General features: G+C 35.7%; 1 long non-coding RNA gene across 2 annotated transcripts; it reads right to left on the bottom strand.

Moving 5' to 3' along the window:
* Nucleotides 1–14,716: 14,716 nt before the first annotated feature.
* On the bottom strand, nucleotides 14,717–18,530 carry LOC147493161 (uncharacterized). 2 transcript variants are annotated; one of them, XR_015198778.1, is made up of 2 exons: nucleotides 18,276–18,530; nucleotides 14,717–15,128 (listed from the first exon to the last, which is right to left on the bottom strand). It is a non-coding gene; the product is annotated as an uncharacterized LOC147493161 (long non-coding RNA). The 2 variants fall into 2 exon arrangements; XR_015198779.1 differs by lacking the exon at nucleotides 14,717–15,128 and adding an exon at nucleotides 16,546–17,145 and having other exon boundaries at nucleotides 18,276–18,491.
* Between the last annotated feature and the right edge of the window lie 641 nt (nucleotides 18,531–19,171).

Genomic DNA, 19,171 nt, shown 5'->3' with positions numbered 1-19,171 from the left:
AACATTTTAGGGAATGGCGTTTTCTTACGTGAATGATGCCACTTGCGCCGCTTCTTCCTTGCTTTAGCCACGGGGCGTATGTGTCATGACCTTCCCGAACCTTGATGTCTAGTTTAGCTCGATCCCATAGCATGAGGCATAAGTACCTTCTTATGCCCGTTCTAGTTTCTCGTGATTATGCTATGTTTCTTTCCCCCGTTTTTTGTACACGCTTCACGGATTGGATTACGATTAATCGCATCGCGACCCACCAATAGTATTATTCGATCTTTTCGCGTGCGATGACTTGGCAAGGGTGGAGGATACAACCTCATCCGGGTTGCACCCTACACCCGTCCGACCAAGTGGCTCTTAATAGGTTAGCAATCATAGATGATAAATGGCGGGAAGCCCGGCAAATTATCATGGCATGGCAGGATCTTGAAGGAACCTCACTTCTTTATGGAAGAAGAGGATGAGTAAGATGATGAGTAATGCTTGGGCTTAAAGGTAAGTTTTCATTCTAGTTAGTGTCCGCTTATGTCCCAAGCAATTTCATTCTTGTTAACCCCATAATGGGTAGAACTTCGTATAGAGTTAAGCGTCGCTTTTATTTCCTATATTAGTAATGCGTTCTAACCTTGTTTTACGATGTTCCCCGAATTTCACGCCTTCAATGGTATTTTTCCTACCCTCTTTATTTAATTGCTTTGAGGACAAAGCATGCTTTTTGTTTGGGGGCATAGAAACACGATAATTAAGGCATCTGTTAGGATTAGATAGATATAATATGCATTTATTTTCTAGTTAAAATTTAAAAAAAAAATCAAAAATATAAATAAATAAGTTATGCTATACACTTAGGAATATTGGTATTGTTTCTTTCTCCATGCTCTTAACAATCTAGAAGTCTCACGTAGCTGTTGTATCAGAATAATTGTTAGAAACTTAGGTTAATATGTAGGTAATAATATTTGCATCTATCTATAAATATATTGCATGAGTATCTATGATTGTTAGCAGTAAGTTTCTGAAATCTAGGCTAGAGTACTTATTCTACAAATCCTGTGAGAATATAGCCTAAAGCTTTATATGAGCGAAACATTTGAGAAATGACACAAGGGAGAAGTAAAATCCGGATAGAGATATCACACGTCCACTTGTTTGATCACTATGCCATATCCTAAGCGAGAATTTAGGCCCTTTTTGGATCGATATAGCCAAAAATTCAAACCTATGAATTATTTCCCGCTAGTCGCCCCTCTGAGCCTTTCTTTAGCCTTTCATAAACCACAATCCTTTTACCCTATTACAAAAACAAAAACAAAAAAAAAATAATAATAAATCAACCTACCCAATTTAGAATAAGTCTGAGAATAGAATGAGGAAGAAAGAAGAAGAGAAAAATCTGTGTAAACAAAAGTTAGTTAATTGCTTCAGAAAACAAAGAAAAGAAGTTTCCATCCAAGGAAAAGAAAAATAAAAATAAAAATAAAATAAAAACTCCAAAAATAGAATAAAAGGGAGTCAAAGCCAAAGAAAAGAAAAGAGAAAAGAAAAAGAAAAATATGGCTAAGGATGGAAACAAAGTGTAGAAGCAAAAGTAAATAACAAGGTTTTCTCTTGTTACATAATATGAAGACTCTATTATCTCAGACTTGTCCTTTTTGAATATCCATTTCCTTCCTTCTTAAACCATCTCCTAATCCCCGTAACACCTAATAAAGACCTCTAGCTCAATTAGGAATAGGCTAGTGTGATAGTAAGTGGCAGATGTGTTTGATCGACTCCGGCTTCCTTGTTGTCATTGAGATTGTAAGGTAAAGTGTGCCCACTACAAGCACTAGAGTAGCTAAACTTGAGTGGAAAAATCAGAGTGTTGTATCTTGACTATTATTGTGAGAACCTACTTAAGGACGCTTATTCGAAGTTTCCAGAAACGGACCTTCTAGACATTTCATAGTATTACTCATTGATATATGTTTATTATAGATGATTGATTATTATGCATATATTAGCTTAGGTTTTGACTTGGTTATTCTTGTTCATAGCTAGTGAGATGTATATAGATAGTTTGGAGCATGAATAAGGAAACAATAGTTTATTTCTTAGTCATTGTAGTATAGATGAAGTTTGTGAGTACCTTCACTGGAAAACTCTCACGAGGCTATAACTCGTCCACTAGGGAATTCCTAGTGGTTTAAGGCCTTGTTGCATATGGTCAATGCAATCGCACTCTACGCTAAACGAAGTAGATAGAACTCCATTTTTAGTCACTTATGTTAATTTCTCATCTTTGCTTGAGGACAAGCAAAATGCTATTTGGGGGTGGTTTGATAAGAGCCCAAAACTATAGGTTTAACCCTTTAATAGTCATACTTTTAGACCAATTATGTGAGTAATAATTAAGAGTTAACACCGATTCGTGTTTTATGCATTTCGGGTTTCAAAGTCCATTATGTGCAAAATGTACCACTTTAGCGAGATAAAGGAGCAAAGGTCGGTTACTAAGGAGTTCCGTGATTAAAGGCCAAGTTTCGAAGACAAAGCCTTTCTAAATGCCCACCAAAAGCTGAAAAAGTCGACGGGCGAAAAAAAACACACAAAGTCAGCAGACTTCCGAAGGACATATCTTTGGACTCAGACCTCGGAATGGGGCCTACCTTATGTCAAAACGACCGGCTCGGAAAGATCTTTCCAATGGTCTAAGCCTTGACCCAATCAGAGGAGCAGAAATTGACGAAAAGTCTGTGGAAGCCAACTGCAGCTGAAGAGGCCTTTTTGGACTGAAAGAATTGGGTTTTGGGTCTGATTCTCTGGCCCAAAACATGGCTCCAAGCCCATGCACGATTTTTGGATATGAATGTATAAAAACAAAAGCTTGGTAGTTAGTTAATGGTAGATAGTTAGACCTAGATTAGATTTAGATTAGTTAGCCTCCATTAATGAATTCTAGATCTAGTTTTTCATGTAGATTAATTAAGTTTAGTTCCATTTCAACTATTGTATTAGATTAAACCTTTGAATCTTGTTCTTCATTTTGATTAGATCAATAAAGTAGTATTTTTATCAATTTCGATTTTGTCATTTCCATTTCTAGATCTAATTTCAATTCCTGTCCTTATTTCATTTTAGTCATTAAATTAGATTTCATTATTGTTTAATTAAGTAAATTTCAATTCTTTATATCATGTTTAGTTTAAATGTAATCGAAAATGATTGCGTAATGATTCTCGGCTAAACCTCCATTAGAGGGGGTTGAGAAGCCTTGATGAAAGCTTGATTCCGAATATCGTAGAATCGTCGTAATTTCCTTTCCACTCTAGAAAACGATTAGTTCACCATGAGAATGGGTTTAATCGCTCACATGCTAGTTATGAATTGGTAGGAATGCCATGTGTAATTAGGGATTAGGAAGAACCAATTGTTCTCGCTGGGCGCTCAATTCGGATTATGACGATTATTCGGTTAATAGGATTAAGTCTAGTTAAGGTGGAATCAATCCCCCTCTAACTCCTTATCATCGAATCAACGTAGCATTCCCTTAGTTATTCCCATCGTCGACTAGTTGCATTTCGTTGGTAGTTGCATCGTAGTCTAGTTGCCTTTTTCGTAAATCTCTCATTAGACTTTAAGTTTAGAGTACTTACACTTGAGAACATAGCATGCGAAAGGACTAAGAGTGGAACGAATCATTCTACTCCACTATATCTCATAGGATTGAGAATAGAAACTTTGATAAAAATATTAAGCATCATAAGATTAGTTTTAGTTTACTTACGTTTTGATTTAATCGTTCATTTCGTGAGTAGACTAATTATTTTACTTTTATCACAAGTTCAAAGAAAAATTTGAATCGCCTATGCTTGATGGACCATCTAAAGAGCTTAAGAATGAGCTGCCTAAGCTAGAATTGAAGCCTTTGCCGTCTACACTCAAGTATGTTTTCTTGGGAGATTTGGGAACCTACCCAGTAGTCATTGCATCAGATTTGACTGAGGAGCAGAGATCCAAGTTAATAGCACTTTTAAAAGAATATAAGACAGCTATAGGTTGGACAATTTATGATATCAAGGGGATCAGCCCTATGATAGTTCAACATAAGATTCATTTGGAAGAGGATTCCAAGACTTCTAAGCAACTACAAAGGAGGCTTAATCCAAAGATGAAGGAAGTAGTTCGAGAAAAGGTCGTCAAACTCCTTGACGCTGGCATTATCTACCCTATTTCTAATAGTCAATGGGTTAGTCCAGTTCAAGTTGTGCCGAAAAAGTCCAAAACCACAGTGAGTTGATTCCAACTAGGATTCAGACTGGATAAAGAGTTTGCATCGATTACAGGAAGTTGAATAGTGTATTAAGGAAATATCATTTTCCATTGCCTTTCATCGATCAAATGTTAGAAAGATTAGCTGGACAAGCTTACCACTGCTTTCTTGATGGTTACTCAGGATATTTTCAGATCCATATTCACCCTGAGGACCAAGAGAAGACCACATTCACATGTCCGTTCGGAACATTCGCCTATCGTCGTATACCTTTTGGTCTATGCAATGCACCGGCCACTTCTCAGCAATGCATTATGAGTATTTTTGATGACATGGTGGAGACATACATGGAAGCTTTTATGGATGATTTTTCAGTTTTTGGATCATCTTTTGAGGATTGCCTGCACCATCTCTCCTTAGTCCTTAAACGTTGTTGCGATACCAACTTAGTTCTAAACTGGAAAAAATGTCACTTCATGATAAAGGAAGGGATAGTGATGGGTCACCAAGTTTCAAAGGAAGGAATTCTAGTAGATCGAACGAAGATTGATATTATAAAGGATCTACCCAAGCCGAGAACTGTCAAAGATATTCGTGCCTTCCTAGGTCATGCAGGATTCTACATTCAATTTATCAAGGATTTCAGCAGAATTGCAAGACCATTGTCACATCTGTTAGGGAAAGATGTTGTCTTTGATTTTGATACCTAATGTGTTGAAGCTTTTATGAATTTGAAGGAATTACTCACTTTAGCACCAATCATTCGTGCGCCCGATTGGAGCCAGCCATTTAAGATCATGTGTGATGCATCTGATTATCCTATACGAGTCGTTCTAGGACAAAGAGACAAGAAAGTGTCGTTCGCAATCTATTATGCTAGAAAGACTCTAAATGGAGCTCAGATTAATTATTCTACCACTGAGAAGGAGCTCTTAGCCATCGTATATTCTCTTGACAAATTCCATCAATATCTGATAGGTTCAAAGGTAATAGTCTATACTGACCATGCTTCCTTGCGTCATTTACTCGCTAAGTAGGATGCCAAGCCTAGGTTGATCCGATGGATACTAATTTTATAAGAATTTGATTTAGAGATACGTGATAAGAAAGGAATAGAGAATGTCATTGATGATCACCTTTCTAGATTGCTAGTGGAGAATAAGAAAGACAACTTACAAATCTATGAGATTTTTCCTGATGAACAGTTGCTCAGTATATCAGAAGTACCATGGTATGGCCACATCGCAAATTATCTTATGACCGACAAGGTACCATCTCATTGGAGCAAGCAAGAAAAAGATTTATTCTACTCAAAGGCCAGATATTATTTTTGGGTATAGATTTCATGGGACCATTTCCGCCTTCTTTTGGTTACACCTACATTCTACTGGCTGTGGACTATGTTTCAAAGTGGATTGAAGCAGTTCCTACAAAGACCATCGATCATAAAGTCGTCATGGACTTTCTGAAGAAGAAAATTCTACCAAGATTTGGAGAACCGAGAGCCATCATCAGTGATAACGGTTCTCACTTCTGTAACCGTATATTTGGGAATCTTATGGCAAAGTATGGAGTAATTCACAAGCTAGCTTTACCATATCATCCTCAGACTAATGGTCAAGCAGAAGTTTCAAATAGGGAAATCAAGAGTATTCTGGAGAAGACAATTAATCCTTCTAGGAAAAACTAGTCCCATAAACTACAAGATGCACTATGGGCATACATAACAACATTCAAAACACCCATAGGGATGTCACCCTATCACTTAGTATATAGAAAGGCGTGTCATCTACCTGTTGAGTTAGAACATAAAGCCTATTGGGCAGTGAAAAAGATGAATTTCAACCTAGATCAAGCAAGAGATAGGAGGAAGCTTCAGATCAGTGAATTAGAGGAATTGAGAAGTGATGCTTATGATAAGTCAAGGATTTACAAGGATAGGACTAAAGCATTACATGACAGAAGAATTCTGAAGAGAGAATTTGAACCTAGATAAAAGGTTCTGGTCTACAACTCTCGTCTAGAAATTTTCCTTGGAAAGTTGAGATCTAGATGGACAGGACCGTTTGTAGTAAGACATGTCACACCTTTTGGAGCTATTGAAGTAGAAGACATAAAGAGAAGGACTCGTTTCAAAGTCAACGCTTATCGACTAAAGCCTTTTATGGAGTTATCTACTGGAGACGTGGAGGCCGTTTTTCTCAAGAATCTGGTTTATCAGACCACTGTTGAAGTGGAAAATTGGGGTAAGTTACCTAAACACCTTAAAGATTACATTCTATGTCTTGCTGAACCTGTTACTCTGTCTAGTTTAAGTGTTTTACATGAGGAAGCCAAGCGTCATAAGCTTGACTCCTTAGGATCTCATTAGTATAAGTGCCACTGATAGCCGGACCCTCAGATTTTCTTAACTTTATCCTTTACTGAGAGGAGTTGCAAGCGTCGGGGTCAAAGTCTCATCACTCTAGTAGACTGAGTATAAAATGTCTACAGGAAGTAAGCATGTTGTCGAGAGATCAATTTTGAGATGGAAACCTAAGTGTTCACCACCTGTTAGTTTGTGGGATTTACTCCTTGTTGACCTTCAAAGGAAGATTATTTTTATCGCTCGTGTAGTGCTCGATAAAAGTTCATTTGCTCGTAAGAGGAGAGTGCATAAGCTAGGCTGGTGTTAGAATTGTCATTTTGAACCCTGTCCTAGGTTACAGCCATTAAGAGAAAATTGTTGGTACGGTACAAGGTATACTTTTGTCAATCACCTACTGAGAGAGATCGGAAGAATCCCTACGAAGTGAAACCTAGTGGGTGGGAATACTAGTCTTGAGGATCTGACTATAAAGGACTCAAAAGTCTTGAGAATCTGACTTTAAAAGACTCACATTACATCTTGGGGATCTGACATAAAAATAACTAAAAAAAAAATTAATACATGATTATAAGGACTAATGCGGATTATGAGGATTCATTTTGATTTGAACTAATTGTATTTGATTTTCTCTATTTTGTGAGCTTAACCTTTATATGACAGAGAAAGATCAAAATATTGATATTTGGCATCAATGGTAATATCCTACCTTTTTCTCATCCATTTCATTTACTTCTTTATATATTTAGGTCAATGCATGCATAAGTAGGGGGAGGGTGTACTTGAGAAATGAATTTCAAAAATTAGTTTTCAAAAACAAAAATATTTTTGTTTCTATATCAGCAGCATGAGAAAAATAAATTTTAATGATGAGTCTGGGATATATATTCTATACTGCTTAGTGTTGAGTTTGATAGATAGTTGATATTATTGATTTCATTACCGCTTAGACTATTTATTATGCTCGGACATAGTTCTTGTTGATATAATTCTTTATCAAGGCACCACCATAGTACTTGGTCAGTTTTGTGTACTTTTGCTAGAAGAGAGATTTAACCCCTAGTAAATTGGAAGTAGATTTTTTTAGACTTAGCCCATGAAACTTGAGCTTTATACCCATTCTTTGGAGAGTACATACAAAAAATCCGAGTCTTAGTGACTCAACATCTTTCAGTTCTTTATATCATTGTAATATAGTCTCATTATTCGTTGATTTGGTTAATCACTAAGTGACATCAATTGGGGAGATAGCCATTAGGTCTTGTAGTCTATTCGAAATAGAGTATCATACTTATAAGTCAAGTAGTGAACCCATTCAGCCTCTATCCCACCTAGTAGAACTATCATGTTAAACCCTTTTGAGCCTTACAATAAGCCATTTTCTTTCATAAAACCTTTTACCCTTTACCTAACTCTAGACAAGGAGTACAACCAAAAGCCTTTATCAACCATACCCATATGTTTCTGAGAATACGAGGGAACAAGGAGGAAGAAAGAGCACAAAAGGAAGATTACAAGGAAATATTAGAGAGATTCAATGAAGACCATTATTCTGTTCTAAGTGAAAGAAGATGTGGAAAACAAGCATATCCAATACTATTCAAAGATATACCACTGAGCTAAAGAAAAAGAAAAGAAAAAGAAAAAGAAAAAGTTGAACAAAATGGATGGAAAAGCTAAGACAAAGGAAGAATTTTCTCTACAATATAGAATTTGAAGAAATCTTCCAAAGAAAGAAGCAAAACCCTTAGTGTTTTCAAAAACAACCTTTGAATCATTTTTACCTTTCCATCATAAACCAATACCCAAGCCAAGTTACAACCCATGACTTATCACTACAGTATGGTATGAAGTCTAAAATAGGTGAGAGGATGCTAAAGTGAAGGACCCGACACTTCATATGTGATTGACATTCTTTCTATGAGACTACTTTCATTCAAAAGTCCATTTTTGAAGGTAGTATGGGATGTTCGTATTTATTATTATTTTCCTCACATACATGAGGTAAAATAGTAGACCATCTTTTGAGAGATTCTTTCCTGAGAGTATGACCGGTGAGGATTGAAAGTCTAGATTATCTGCCTATAGTAAACTAGGGATTCTGTTTCTTGGATAGGATAGTATATGAGATTGACTAAGTACACACATAAGCCTTGATTGAGAATTTTTTCAATTTTTACTATATCCCATCATAATCTATGAGTACTTACAGTAATGTAGTAAGTAATAGAGACCGTCTATTGGAGTAAGAACTAAATGGGTAAAGAATTTCTCTCTCTCAAAAATACTATCATTCTTGAACATGTTATTGATTAATTTTGTGGGTATATCACCTAAAACCCTCACGAGACTATAACTTGTCCTTTTGGGGGAACTTAAAGGATTAAAACCTTGTTGCATATAGTAAATACAATCGCGATGCCTACAAAAGTGAGTTAGGATTTTATTTTTTTTATTAGGATGTGATTTTAATCACTTATCTCTTTTTATCTTATTTGTTACGAGACTAGCAAAAAGCTAGTTAGGGGTTATGATAAGTGTTCAAAAAGTGCATTTTAACCCTCGATTATACCTCTTGTTTAGCCATCTTAGTGGACTAATAGTGCTTGTAAGTTATGTTTTATGATTCTACAGGTGAAAAAGAGAGTTTTGTAGAATATTAGAGAAAAAAGGGTAAAACGGAGCAATTCGGAGCATTAAAGATCACATGGGAATCCCGTGGACAATCATGGAGAAGGCCAAGAAATTGAAGCTATGAAAGATGCGACTTGGACCTATTTTAAAACCTATTTGGAAGCCCAGGGCAAAAGGATTCGTTGCTTGGAGCAAAACCTGTAAAAGAGGAAAGAAGGACGAAGCAAAAGAGGAAAAATAGACTCTTGTGTCTGGTACGCAAGGTCTGTGCGTCCAAACTCAACCCTTGCATCTGGGACGCAAAGATCGTGCGTCCAGATGAGACCCTTGCGTCTGAGACGCAACGCCCATGCATCCAGATGCGAGAACCGATATTGTAGCCCACCTTTTTTACTATTTCAGAAACAAAGTTGAACTCTAAAAGAAGTCGATTTGTAATTGGAAACAAGCCACGATTTAAGATGTTTCTAGAACTCATTATAACCCCTATAAATAGAGGACCTAAGTGCCTCATGAAGCTCGCCAATTCATTTACATTCTTGTCTCTAGAACTTGAGGCAGAGAGAGATTAATAATAAAAGATTTGGTTTTCACTAGTCGAGTCTTAATAAATTAGTCTTTCTAGTCTTATGTTCTTTGACTCTTCTTTTTCTCATTTTTCGTGTTCTTTCTTCTTTATGGAAGGTTAATCTTCTCCTTCAAGGGAGAAGATGAAGCCGGTGCCTAAGGTTTGATTCTTCTGGTTCATGGTGTTCTCTAATAAGGTTAGTTCTTTATGTTTTTAGTTATTAGTTCCATTGCCCACACCAGGGGATGGAAGTATAGAATAGGGTTTATGTTTTGCAATATTAATATCATGCTAGTGTTCTTTGCTTTTCTTCTAGTAGTGTAGTTCTTTAGAGTTAGGGAAGTATTCTTTGTGTTGCCCTAGAAGGGGTAGCTCAAGGAGTGGCTACCTAGGGAAAGTATTCTTTGTGTTTTCCTTAAGTGGTGATTCATTGAATGGCTGCCCTATTAGGAAGTACTCCTTGATGTTACTTTCGGTAATACATTAAATGGCTGCCCGAGCTTACATAAAAGGAAAGAATATATTAATTGCATAAACATAGGAACAACCTTAAGTAGAGTTATTCATTAATGATGTTTCATCTAAGAGGGCATCGACACTCGCTCGATTACCTAATTGTAGTCTACTTCTGAGAACAACCATGAAACAGAAGGTCACAGATCAAAGGTAGCGATGGATTCTAATCTCTTGAATTCCCTCTCCTATAAATTATCAATAGTTTAGTTAGTTTAGTTTAGTTTAGCATTAGAATCTACAATCTCTACAATCATAGTTTTTAATCCCTCAAACCCCCTTTCCAGTCATGTCCTTCACATAACATACACTTAAAAGTTGAACAATATCCTACTCATCCTTTATTCATTGAGGGATAATTAGGTTTTAATACACTTTTGTTTTGTTCAACGACCATCATCTATATATCATCCATATACCATCTCATACACACAAAAAAAGCGTGTGTCAGTATTTCCATGAGACCTATGGGGCGGGGATTTTTAGTGCAGAAGACCAAGAGCAATATAACGTAGCCCTTGGTAGCCTATCCCTTAACTTAGGCACTATTATATTCTTTATTATGCTAAATATTTTAGGGGAATGGCATTTTTCTTCTGTGAATAACGTCACTTGTGACGTCTTCCTTGCTCTAGCTGAGGGACGTATGTTGTATGATGTTCCCCAGACCTTAGTGTCTAGTTTAGCACGAGCCCATAGTTTGAAGAATAAGTACCTTCTTATACCTATCTTGGTTTGCAACATAATGCTATGTTTCTTTCCTGAGTTCTGTACCCATTTCACTGATTGGGTTGGGGTTGACATTATGCAAACCACCAATTGCATTATACGCTCATTTCGTGCTATGATTTGGTGGGGGTGGCATCTACAACCTCATTGGGTTGCACCTTACACCCCATCAGACCAAGTAGCGCTTAACAGTTTAGCAAAGGTAGATGATAAATGGCGTGAGGCCTGGCAGATTATCATGGCTTAGCAGGATGTAAAGGAACCTCATTTTTTATAGGAGGGGAAGTCAACGCTTAGTGTTGGATATAAGGTAAGTTTTACTTTCTATTGGTGTCTGCTTATGTCCCAAGCAATTTAATTCTTGTTATTCCCATAACGGGTGGAACTCATATAGGAGTTGCATCTGTTTTTCTTTACCTATATTAGTATGTTCTAAATTTGTTTTGCAGGTGCTAAATTTTCCATCGCGTTTCCATGGTATTTTCTATCTTCCTTATTTTTATACTTTGAAGACAAAGCATGTTTTTGTTTGGGGGTGGCATAGAAACATGCAGAATTTAAGGCACCTATTAGGATATATATATATATATAATATGCATTTTTTTTTCTAGTAAAAAATTTTAAAAAAATAATAAATATATAAATAAAAAGTATTTATACTATGCACTTTGGAATATTGGTATTATTTCTTTTTCTGTGATGATAGTAGTCTAGAAGTTTCAAGTTAGCTCTTAAATTAGAATAGATTTTAGAAACTTAGGTTAATATATACGTAATAGTCATTGCATCTTTCCATAAATATATTGCATGAGCATCTATGTTTGTATTGGCAGTAAGTTTCTGAAATCTAGGCTATAATACTTATTCTACAAACAGTGAGTAACTCTCAAGGACAAAAATGCCAAAAAGTAACTCTCAAGGACACCTTTTATTTTTTGTAACTCTCAAGGACCGGGTAGATGAAAGGTCAAGTATACCCTTGACGCGAAATAAAAAATGGATCGGGTAGATGAAATGTCAAGTATACCCCTGACGCGAAATAATTAACGGCCCGGCCCAGAAAAAATGACCTGGTGTATTTAGTATGAACATTGAATGTTCATACATGAACATTGAATGTTCACAGTCATTGGGTATGAACATTCAATGTTCATAGTCTTTTGGGTATGAACATTTGATATTCATAGTCCTTGGATATGAACATTCAATGTTCATAGTCCTTTGGGTATGAACATTCAATGTTCACAGTCCTTGGGTATGAATATTGATTGGGTATGAACATTCGATGTTCATAGTCCTTTGGGTATGAACATTCAATGTTCATGAATGTTCACAGTCCTTGGGTATGAATATTGATTGGGTATGAACATTCAATGTTCATAGTCTTTTAGGTATGAACATTCGATGTTCATAGTCCTTGGATATGAACATTCAATGTTTATAGTCCTTAGGTATGAACATTGATTGAGTATGAACATTCAATGTTCATAGTCCTTTGGGTATGAACATTCGATGTTCATAGTCCTTGTTCCTTTGCATATGAACATTCAATGTTCATAGTCTTTGGGTATGAACATTGAATGTTCATAGTCCTTTTGGTATGAACATTGAATGTTTACTATGAACATTCAATGTTCATACATCAATATATTGTATAAGGTACATTCACCTATTTGGATATGAACAATCATTGTTCATACACCAGCAGAAGGTATGAACATTCATTGTTCATAGTAAAATGACAGAAAGGGTAAAATTGGAAAATATTTATTTTAAATCCGGGCCATTTGTCCTTGAAGGTTATTTTCACGAAAGGGTATAACTGGCATTTAAAAAAAATAAAATGGCCGGGCTAACTTATTTTGTCCTTGAGGGTTACTAAATTTGAAATCGTAGGTCCGTGAGTTACTAATTGCTAGAATTTGTCCTTGTGAGTTACTCACCAAAAACTGTGTCCTCTAGACTTCATTTTCTCCAAAATTGGGTGTTAGGCCCAATTTCTTGTTCTACAAATCCTGTGAGAATATAACCTAAAAGCCTTATATGAGTGAAATATCTGAGTAATAATACAAGGGAGAAGTAAATTCTAATAGAGAAATCACACATCCACTTACTTGATCATTAATCATATCCTAAGCGAGAATTTAGGCCCTTTTTGGATCAATATAGCCAGAAATTCAAACTTATATGAAATTATTTTCCGCTAGTCACCCCTCTGAGCCTTTCTTTAGCATTTTCATAAACCATAAATCCTTTACCCTTTTATATAAAAACAAAATAAAAATAAAATTATCCCACCCATTTTTGAATGAGTCTGAGAAGTAGGATGAAATGGAGAAAAGAAAATAGAAAGACCTGTGGAAAACCAAGAATTTGTTAGTTGCTTCAAATAAGAAAAGAAATTTTCCATCCAAAGAAAAGAAAATAAATAAATAAATAAAATAAAAAGTTAGAACTCCAAAAACATAATCAAATAAGTCAAAAGCTAGATTGTATGGGTTTGTATTTGAGTTTTGTGGAACCATTGAAGTTTACAATACTGCGTTTTTCATAAGACTGCAGAGACACTATAAGATAGTCCAAAGTCAACAATCGCAGGGTAGTCGTTTGTCATGTGGTTGAAAAGTTCGACTCTCGCATATGCAAATGGAGAAAGTTGAAAGATTTGGAGTTGTCCTTCAATAGCGAAATGAATCCGGGTATTATGGCGAAAGGATGTTTTCATTGGCCTATTCGTGAGGGGGGATTTTGCGATTCAATATTGTCACCGAGAGATGGAGAAAGATTGCACTACTACTGACGGGCTGCTTCTAGAAAAGTTTCAAGGTTTTCCAGTTTCAGGGAACAATTGCAATTCTGTTCTCCTTTATGGGTGTTAGGTATCGTACCGAAGAATTGGAGCTTCGACTTTTAATTGATAACTGTGGGGATGAAGGTCGGATGTTTAAGTTGGACAATTTGTATGTTGAAGGCATCCGTCAACCCCATTTTGTGGACCTACTAGATAATGATGTTGTAGTTTTCAATTGTGGAAGGCAGATGGTGTGGTATAATTTAACAAAAATCGAGGATTTGATAATCAAAGAAATCCCAAAGGTTGGTTGGAACGACGTTCATCAAGTAATGTCAGAGTTTGTGCCAAACGGATGACGTATGAGTATTTCAAGGTATGGTTGGGAGTCGAGTTGGGACGGATGGAAAAAGTTTGTGGACGAGAATTTTTGAAGATGCAGTAAGAGATCGTTCTCTCCTTATATTAAATGTGCATTCTTATAGTTGGTAGTTGGACAAGTTCTTGATAAGCTTATATCGTGTCCTTGATTTCTTTCCAAGACACTATATAAGCGTCCCAAGATAAGGCATGTTAAAGAGAAGGTAGATATAATCTGATGACCAGGCCTTCCCTTAAACGGACATGTCCATGACGGACAAGTTCATGTAAAGCATATACAGTGCCATGGAAATTAAGCTTATATAATGTCCTTAACAACTTTTATATAGATTACTAACTTGTTTACATACAACATTATATAAGCTTTTAATGACACTAGATAAATACTCGAGGAAAACTGTTTTTACAGTATATTTGTAAGGCTTTGAATATTATTACATCTGACGTTTTTGAGATTTTTGAGATTATATTGGTATAATGATTCAGATAAATCTTAAGACAATGATTTATTTATATCATACAATGTGTCTATTTCAAACTATTCTAGATAAAGAACTAGTGTTTCCACCATTAAAACCTTAAGAACAAGAGTAGAAAAAAACTAGAAAGACTAGAAAGTGATTTTTCAACCATCAAACCATTACTCCAAACAAAAGATTTAAGATGAACAACACAACCCAAAACACCATTATTACTATCAATAAATCAATGGCATACACTATTCATCATAAAACCACACCACGACACAGTGTTATGCATAGTAACAAATCTCTTGCCCAAGTTAAAATCCCTAATCATCAAAGACGGCTTCAAACCTAACATCGCCTTCACCCCACAACCTCAGATATCATCTGCATTGTAGATCATGCAAACAATATCCCTTCCCCTCGTCTCATATGAACTGAGAAAGATGAAACACATACATTAGAGGAAGGATTCGTGCAATTGAAGCAGTTCGAGATTTGCAGAGAAGAAAATAGATCACAACATAGTGTAATTAAGATGACAGCCGTTGTTTTCTACTTACAACTTAACTTTATCATTTATTCCAGATCTAACGGAATTTCGGTACTTTCGGTTAATATTTTGATTTTTCGGCAATTCAAAAATTTATCTCATTCAAAAATTTGGTTGGTATGTTTATTACAACTTTGCCAAATGTATCATTAAGTGTATGTATTTTTATTGTAGGCATTGTTGTTGGGGTTGTCAATCATAAACAATATGTAGTATTATCAATTGGCAGTACCACTATGCTTATATAGTGTCCTATTATACTTCTATAATGTCTTGTGAACGCAAAATGCTTAACCAAGTCCCCTTCTCCTATATAACACAAGTCATCAGTTCGACGTTGAACTTTCCTTTATAATTTCTTGGAGGCTTCTATAATGTCTTCTGGATAACAAGTTTTGACCACCATTAAATGAACCAAGTTGATATAGTTCTAGGTAGTTGAAAATATGTATTAATTTCACCTTGTACTTCTTGGTTTAATTTAACAAAGAACGTTCCCTTCATACATGCCTATAAAATCCTTCATACTCATAACTTCATATACTCTTCACTACTTTTTCACTAGCAGTACAATCTGTTTCTCTAAATCTTATGATATGGCAAAGTTCTGCCATGCAGTCATTATAGGGTGGAAACCAGGTATATACAGGCACTGGACTAGCTGCAGGGACCAGGTAACTGTAATTCTCTCAAAATGTTTTTCAAACCGGATTCTCATAATTTTGTTTACTTCTAAATCCCTTTGTACACGGGACTGTGAACCATTTCGTGAACAGGTACAAATTTGCTGACTAAGACTACATTGGATGTAGTTCTATCGTAGAGGTGGAATTACTGCTTAGAAAGAAAAGAATCAACAATTACTACAATGAGCTCAATCAGACATTAGAAGAGACAACCGTACAACCCATACTCACTGTCAGCACTACTACGAGGGAGACTTCTGTGCAAACTGAGCACAATAGTCAATCAATTTTACTTAGGAACGTGGCTCTCCTCGATCATTATTGGCCTACTTGTTGTTCTTATTTCTCTAATGGTTAGGTTGATTTTCCTATTATAGGTGCAAAATTAAAACTATGTATATGTATATTTTGCTTATGTATATATACTTCGCTATGTACTAGGTTGATTTGCATATATGTTGCTCTACGTACTTAGTTATTTTGCTTATGTATATGTACTACGCCATGTACTAGGTTGATTTGCATGTTGCTCTATGTACTTGGCTATTTTGCTTTCACCTCTCTCTAACTACACTATTGTGTAAGTGTGCTTCAAATATACTGCAACAGAACATATGGGCCCAAAAACTAGGCTTTCTCTTAAACGGACTGTCCGTTTACGGACATGTTATATAGTGTCGTGAGCAGCTTATATAGTGTCTTGAACAACTTATATAGTGTCATGTATAAGCTACCCACGAACAAGTTAATAAGTGTAAATTAAAAAGTTGTTCAAGACACTATATAAGCTTCCCCACGAACAAGTCTGTTAACGAACATGTATGTTTAAGAGAAAGCCTGATCAAAATACCGAAAAATGGATTACATCATCACAGTCCCCACATTACACATCACAAAACTACACATTCACATCACTTACAATGACCTACTAGGGCATCAAAGAATTCATCCACGATACAGGCAAAACTACACACTAACATACGGGTTGGGCTACCACGGTACCAAAACTTCAATCCACCACAAGTAGTTTTCCAATTCCACTCTTCCACAGGGGAGATAAAAATAAATTATGGAGGGCTTCTTTGGCATTCCAGGATACCATACGCCTTGGACGATTTCTAGTCTTCGTCATTTTGAAAGCAAAAAACAATCAAATTCTATCTCCTCGAAAATGCTCATATCTGAATCCATATCAGAGTTTTTTCGTTTTATCGACTGTAACAAGTAACAATAAACAATACGACTAATTAATACCAACTATAATTAAATCACAACAACACATTATATAGAACCTCTCCGACACTGTAAAGTGACAAGGACATAGATATTTTGCTTATGTATATATACTTCGCCATGTACTATGCTTTCTCTTAAACGAACATTGCCCGTTAACAGACATGTTTGTAGTGCAGCTTATATAGTGTCTTGAACAACTTATATAGTGTCTTGAATAACTTTTTTAATTTACGCTTATTAACTTATTCGTGAGCAGTTTATATATGACTATATAACTTGTTCATACCTCAACTAACATAAGCTATGAACAGTCACTGTTCATATGAACAATGATTGTTCATACCTCAACATAATGTATGACCAGTAAGAACACCTATTAGAGTATGAACAATCATTGTTCATACCTATTTGGGTTGTTCATACATTAACATAAGCTATGAACAATCATTATTCATATATATTTGGGGTATAATCAATCATTGTTCATACCTCAACATGAGCTAACTATGAACAATCAATGTTCATACCTCAAGATAATATATGATCAGTAAGAACACCTATTGGAGTATGAACAATCATTGTTTATACCTCAACATGAGCTATGAAAAATCATCGTTCACCTATTTCAGTATGAACAATCATTGTTCATACATCAACATAAGGTATAAACACTCGTTGTTCATAGCAAAACGACAGAAAAGGTAAAATCGGAAAATATTTATTTCAAATCCGGGATATTTGTCTTTACGAGTTAGTTTTATTCAAAAATTGGTTTTCAGGGTTATTTTCACCCGAAAATCGTCCTTGAGAGTGATTAAAAAAATATTGGTTCTAAGAGTGATTTTCACTCGAAAATGGGCATTGGGACAAATTTCTTATTAATTTAAAAACAAATTATTAAAAAGGTTTTAGTAATTTCTCAATAAATCCACCAAAAGAGTTCAAGAAAATATTCCTATAAGAGAATGCCAGTGTACCACATGTCAAAGTAATATAAACATAAAACATCTAAACCACATAATCATAACTTTAAAAAGCTAGCTTAAGCCTTAAACCCTTTCTTCAACCAATAAAACAAGAAACAAAAAACTAACTCGAAGAAACCATACCTTAAAGCCAGGACCAGGGAAACGAATAGCAGAAGTAATATCATACAAAACATCATCTTGATCATTACCCAAACACTTAACCCGACCTTGAACAACAACTTGAGGTGTAAAATGAGTATCAACCTCTAAAGGTTCAACATAACTCTTCTGTCTAACTGTCCATTGGTTCGACCCAGCCATATGGGTCTTTCCAACCAAGATGATCCCAATAATCCACGTGGAATGCTAACAAGATTACTGGTACCTCTTGAGACCAAAGCAAGAAAATAGACCCGGGGCAATTAGAAGAGTTTGAGAGAATGTGATGTGATAGTTTTTTTTCTGTCGGTAAGACTAAGTCCAATGGTTTGGAGTGCTACAACACTAAACCACAATACAACAGTAGATTGGGTTAGCCGATAGCGTAATCGGACCCAAAGGTTTGTTTTTTTTACCCACCAGTGGTATAGGCGTGTAGAGGAAAGCCCAAATTAGTCGGCCCATCTAGCCACCATTGGTAATGGCGAGTGGAAAATTAATTTTTGCTTTGTATCCGCCATTGGTAATGGCTGGTATATTTTTCTATTTCAAACCCCCTCCCCATTTTACCCTTTCTCCTAACTCTCTCTCTCTTTTGCTACCGAACTAAAATTCTAGCCGCCACACAGTATGACGTGTAGATTAGATTTCTTCGATTTCTTCTGCCTACCACTCGTATTGGCGTGTAGACTATACGCTATACTATTAAAACTTGTGGTATAGAAAGATAAAGTTATACCGATAGTGTTGGCGAGTTAACGTTTTGACACACCATTAAATTACAATTCCCGTCATATATTTAGTGTTTTGCTCCATAATTGGACTTTGCCTAAAGTCTTCTTTATTAACTTTCTGGTAATTCGGTTATAAAGAAACAC

Source organism: Coptis chinensis, chromosome 6, assembly GCF_015680905.1.
Source record: "Coptis chinensis isolate HL-2020 chromosome 6, ASM1568090v1, whole genome shotgun sequence".
Taxonomy (NCBI): domain Eukaryota; kingdom Viridiplantae; phylum Streptophyta; class Magnoliopsida; order Ranunculales; family Ranunculaceae; genus Coptis; species Coptis chinensis.
This window is presented reverse-complemented; position numbering and strand designations above follow the sequence as displayed.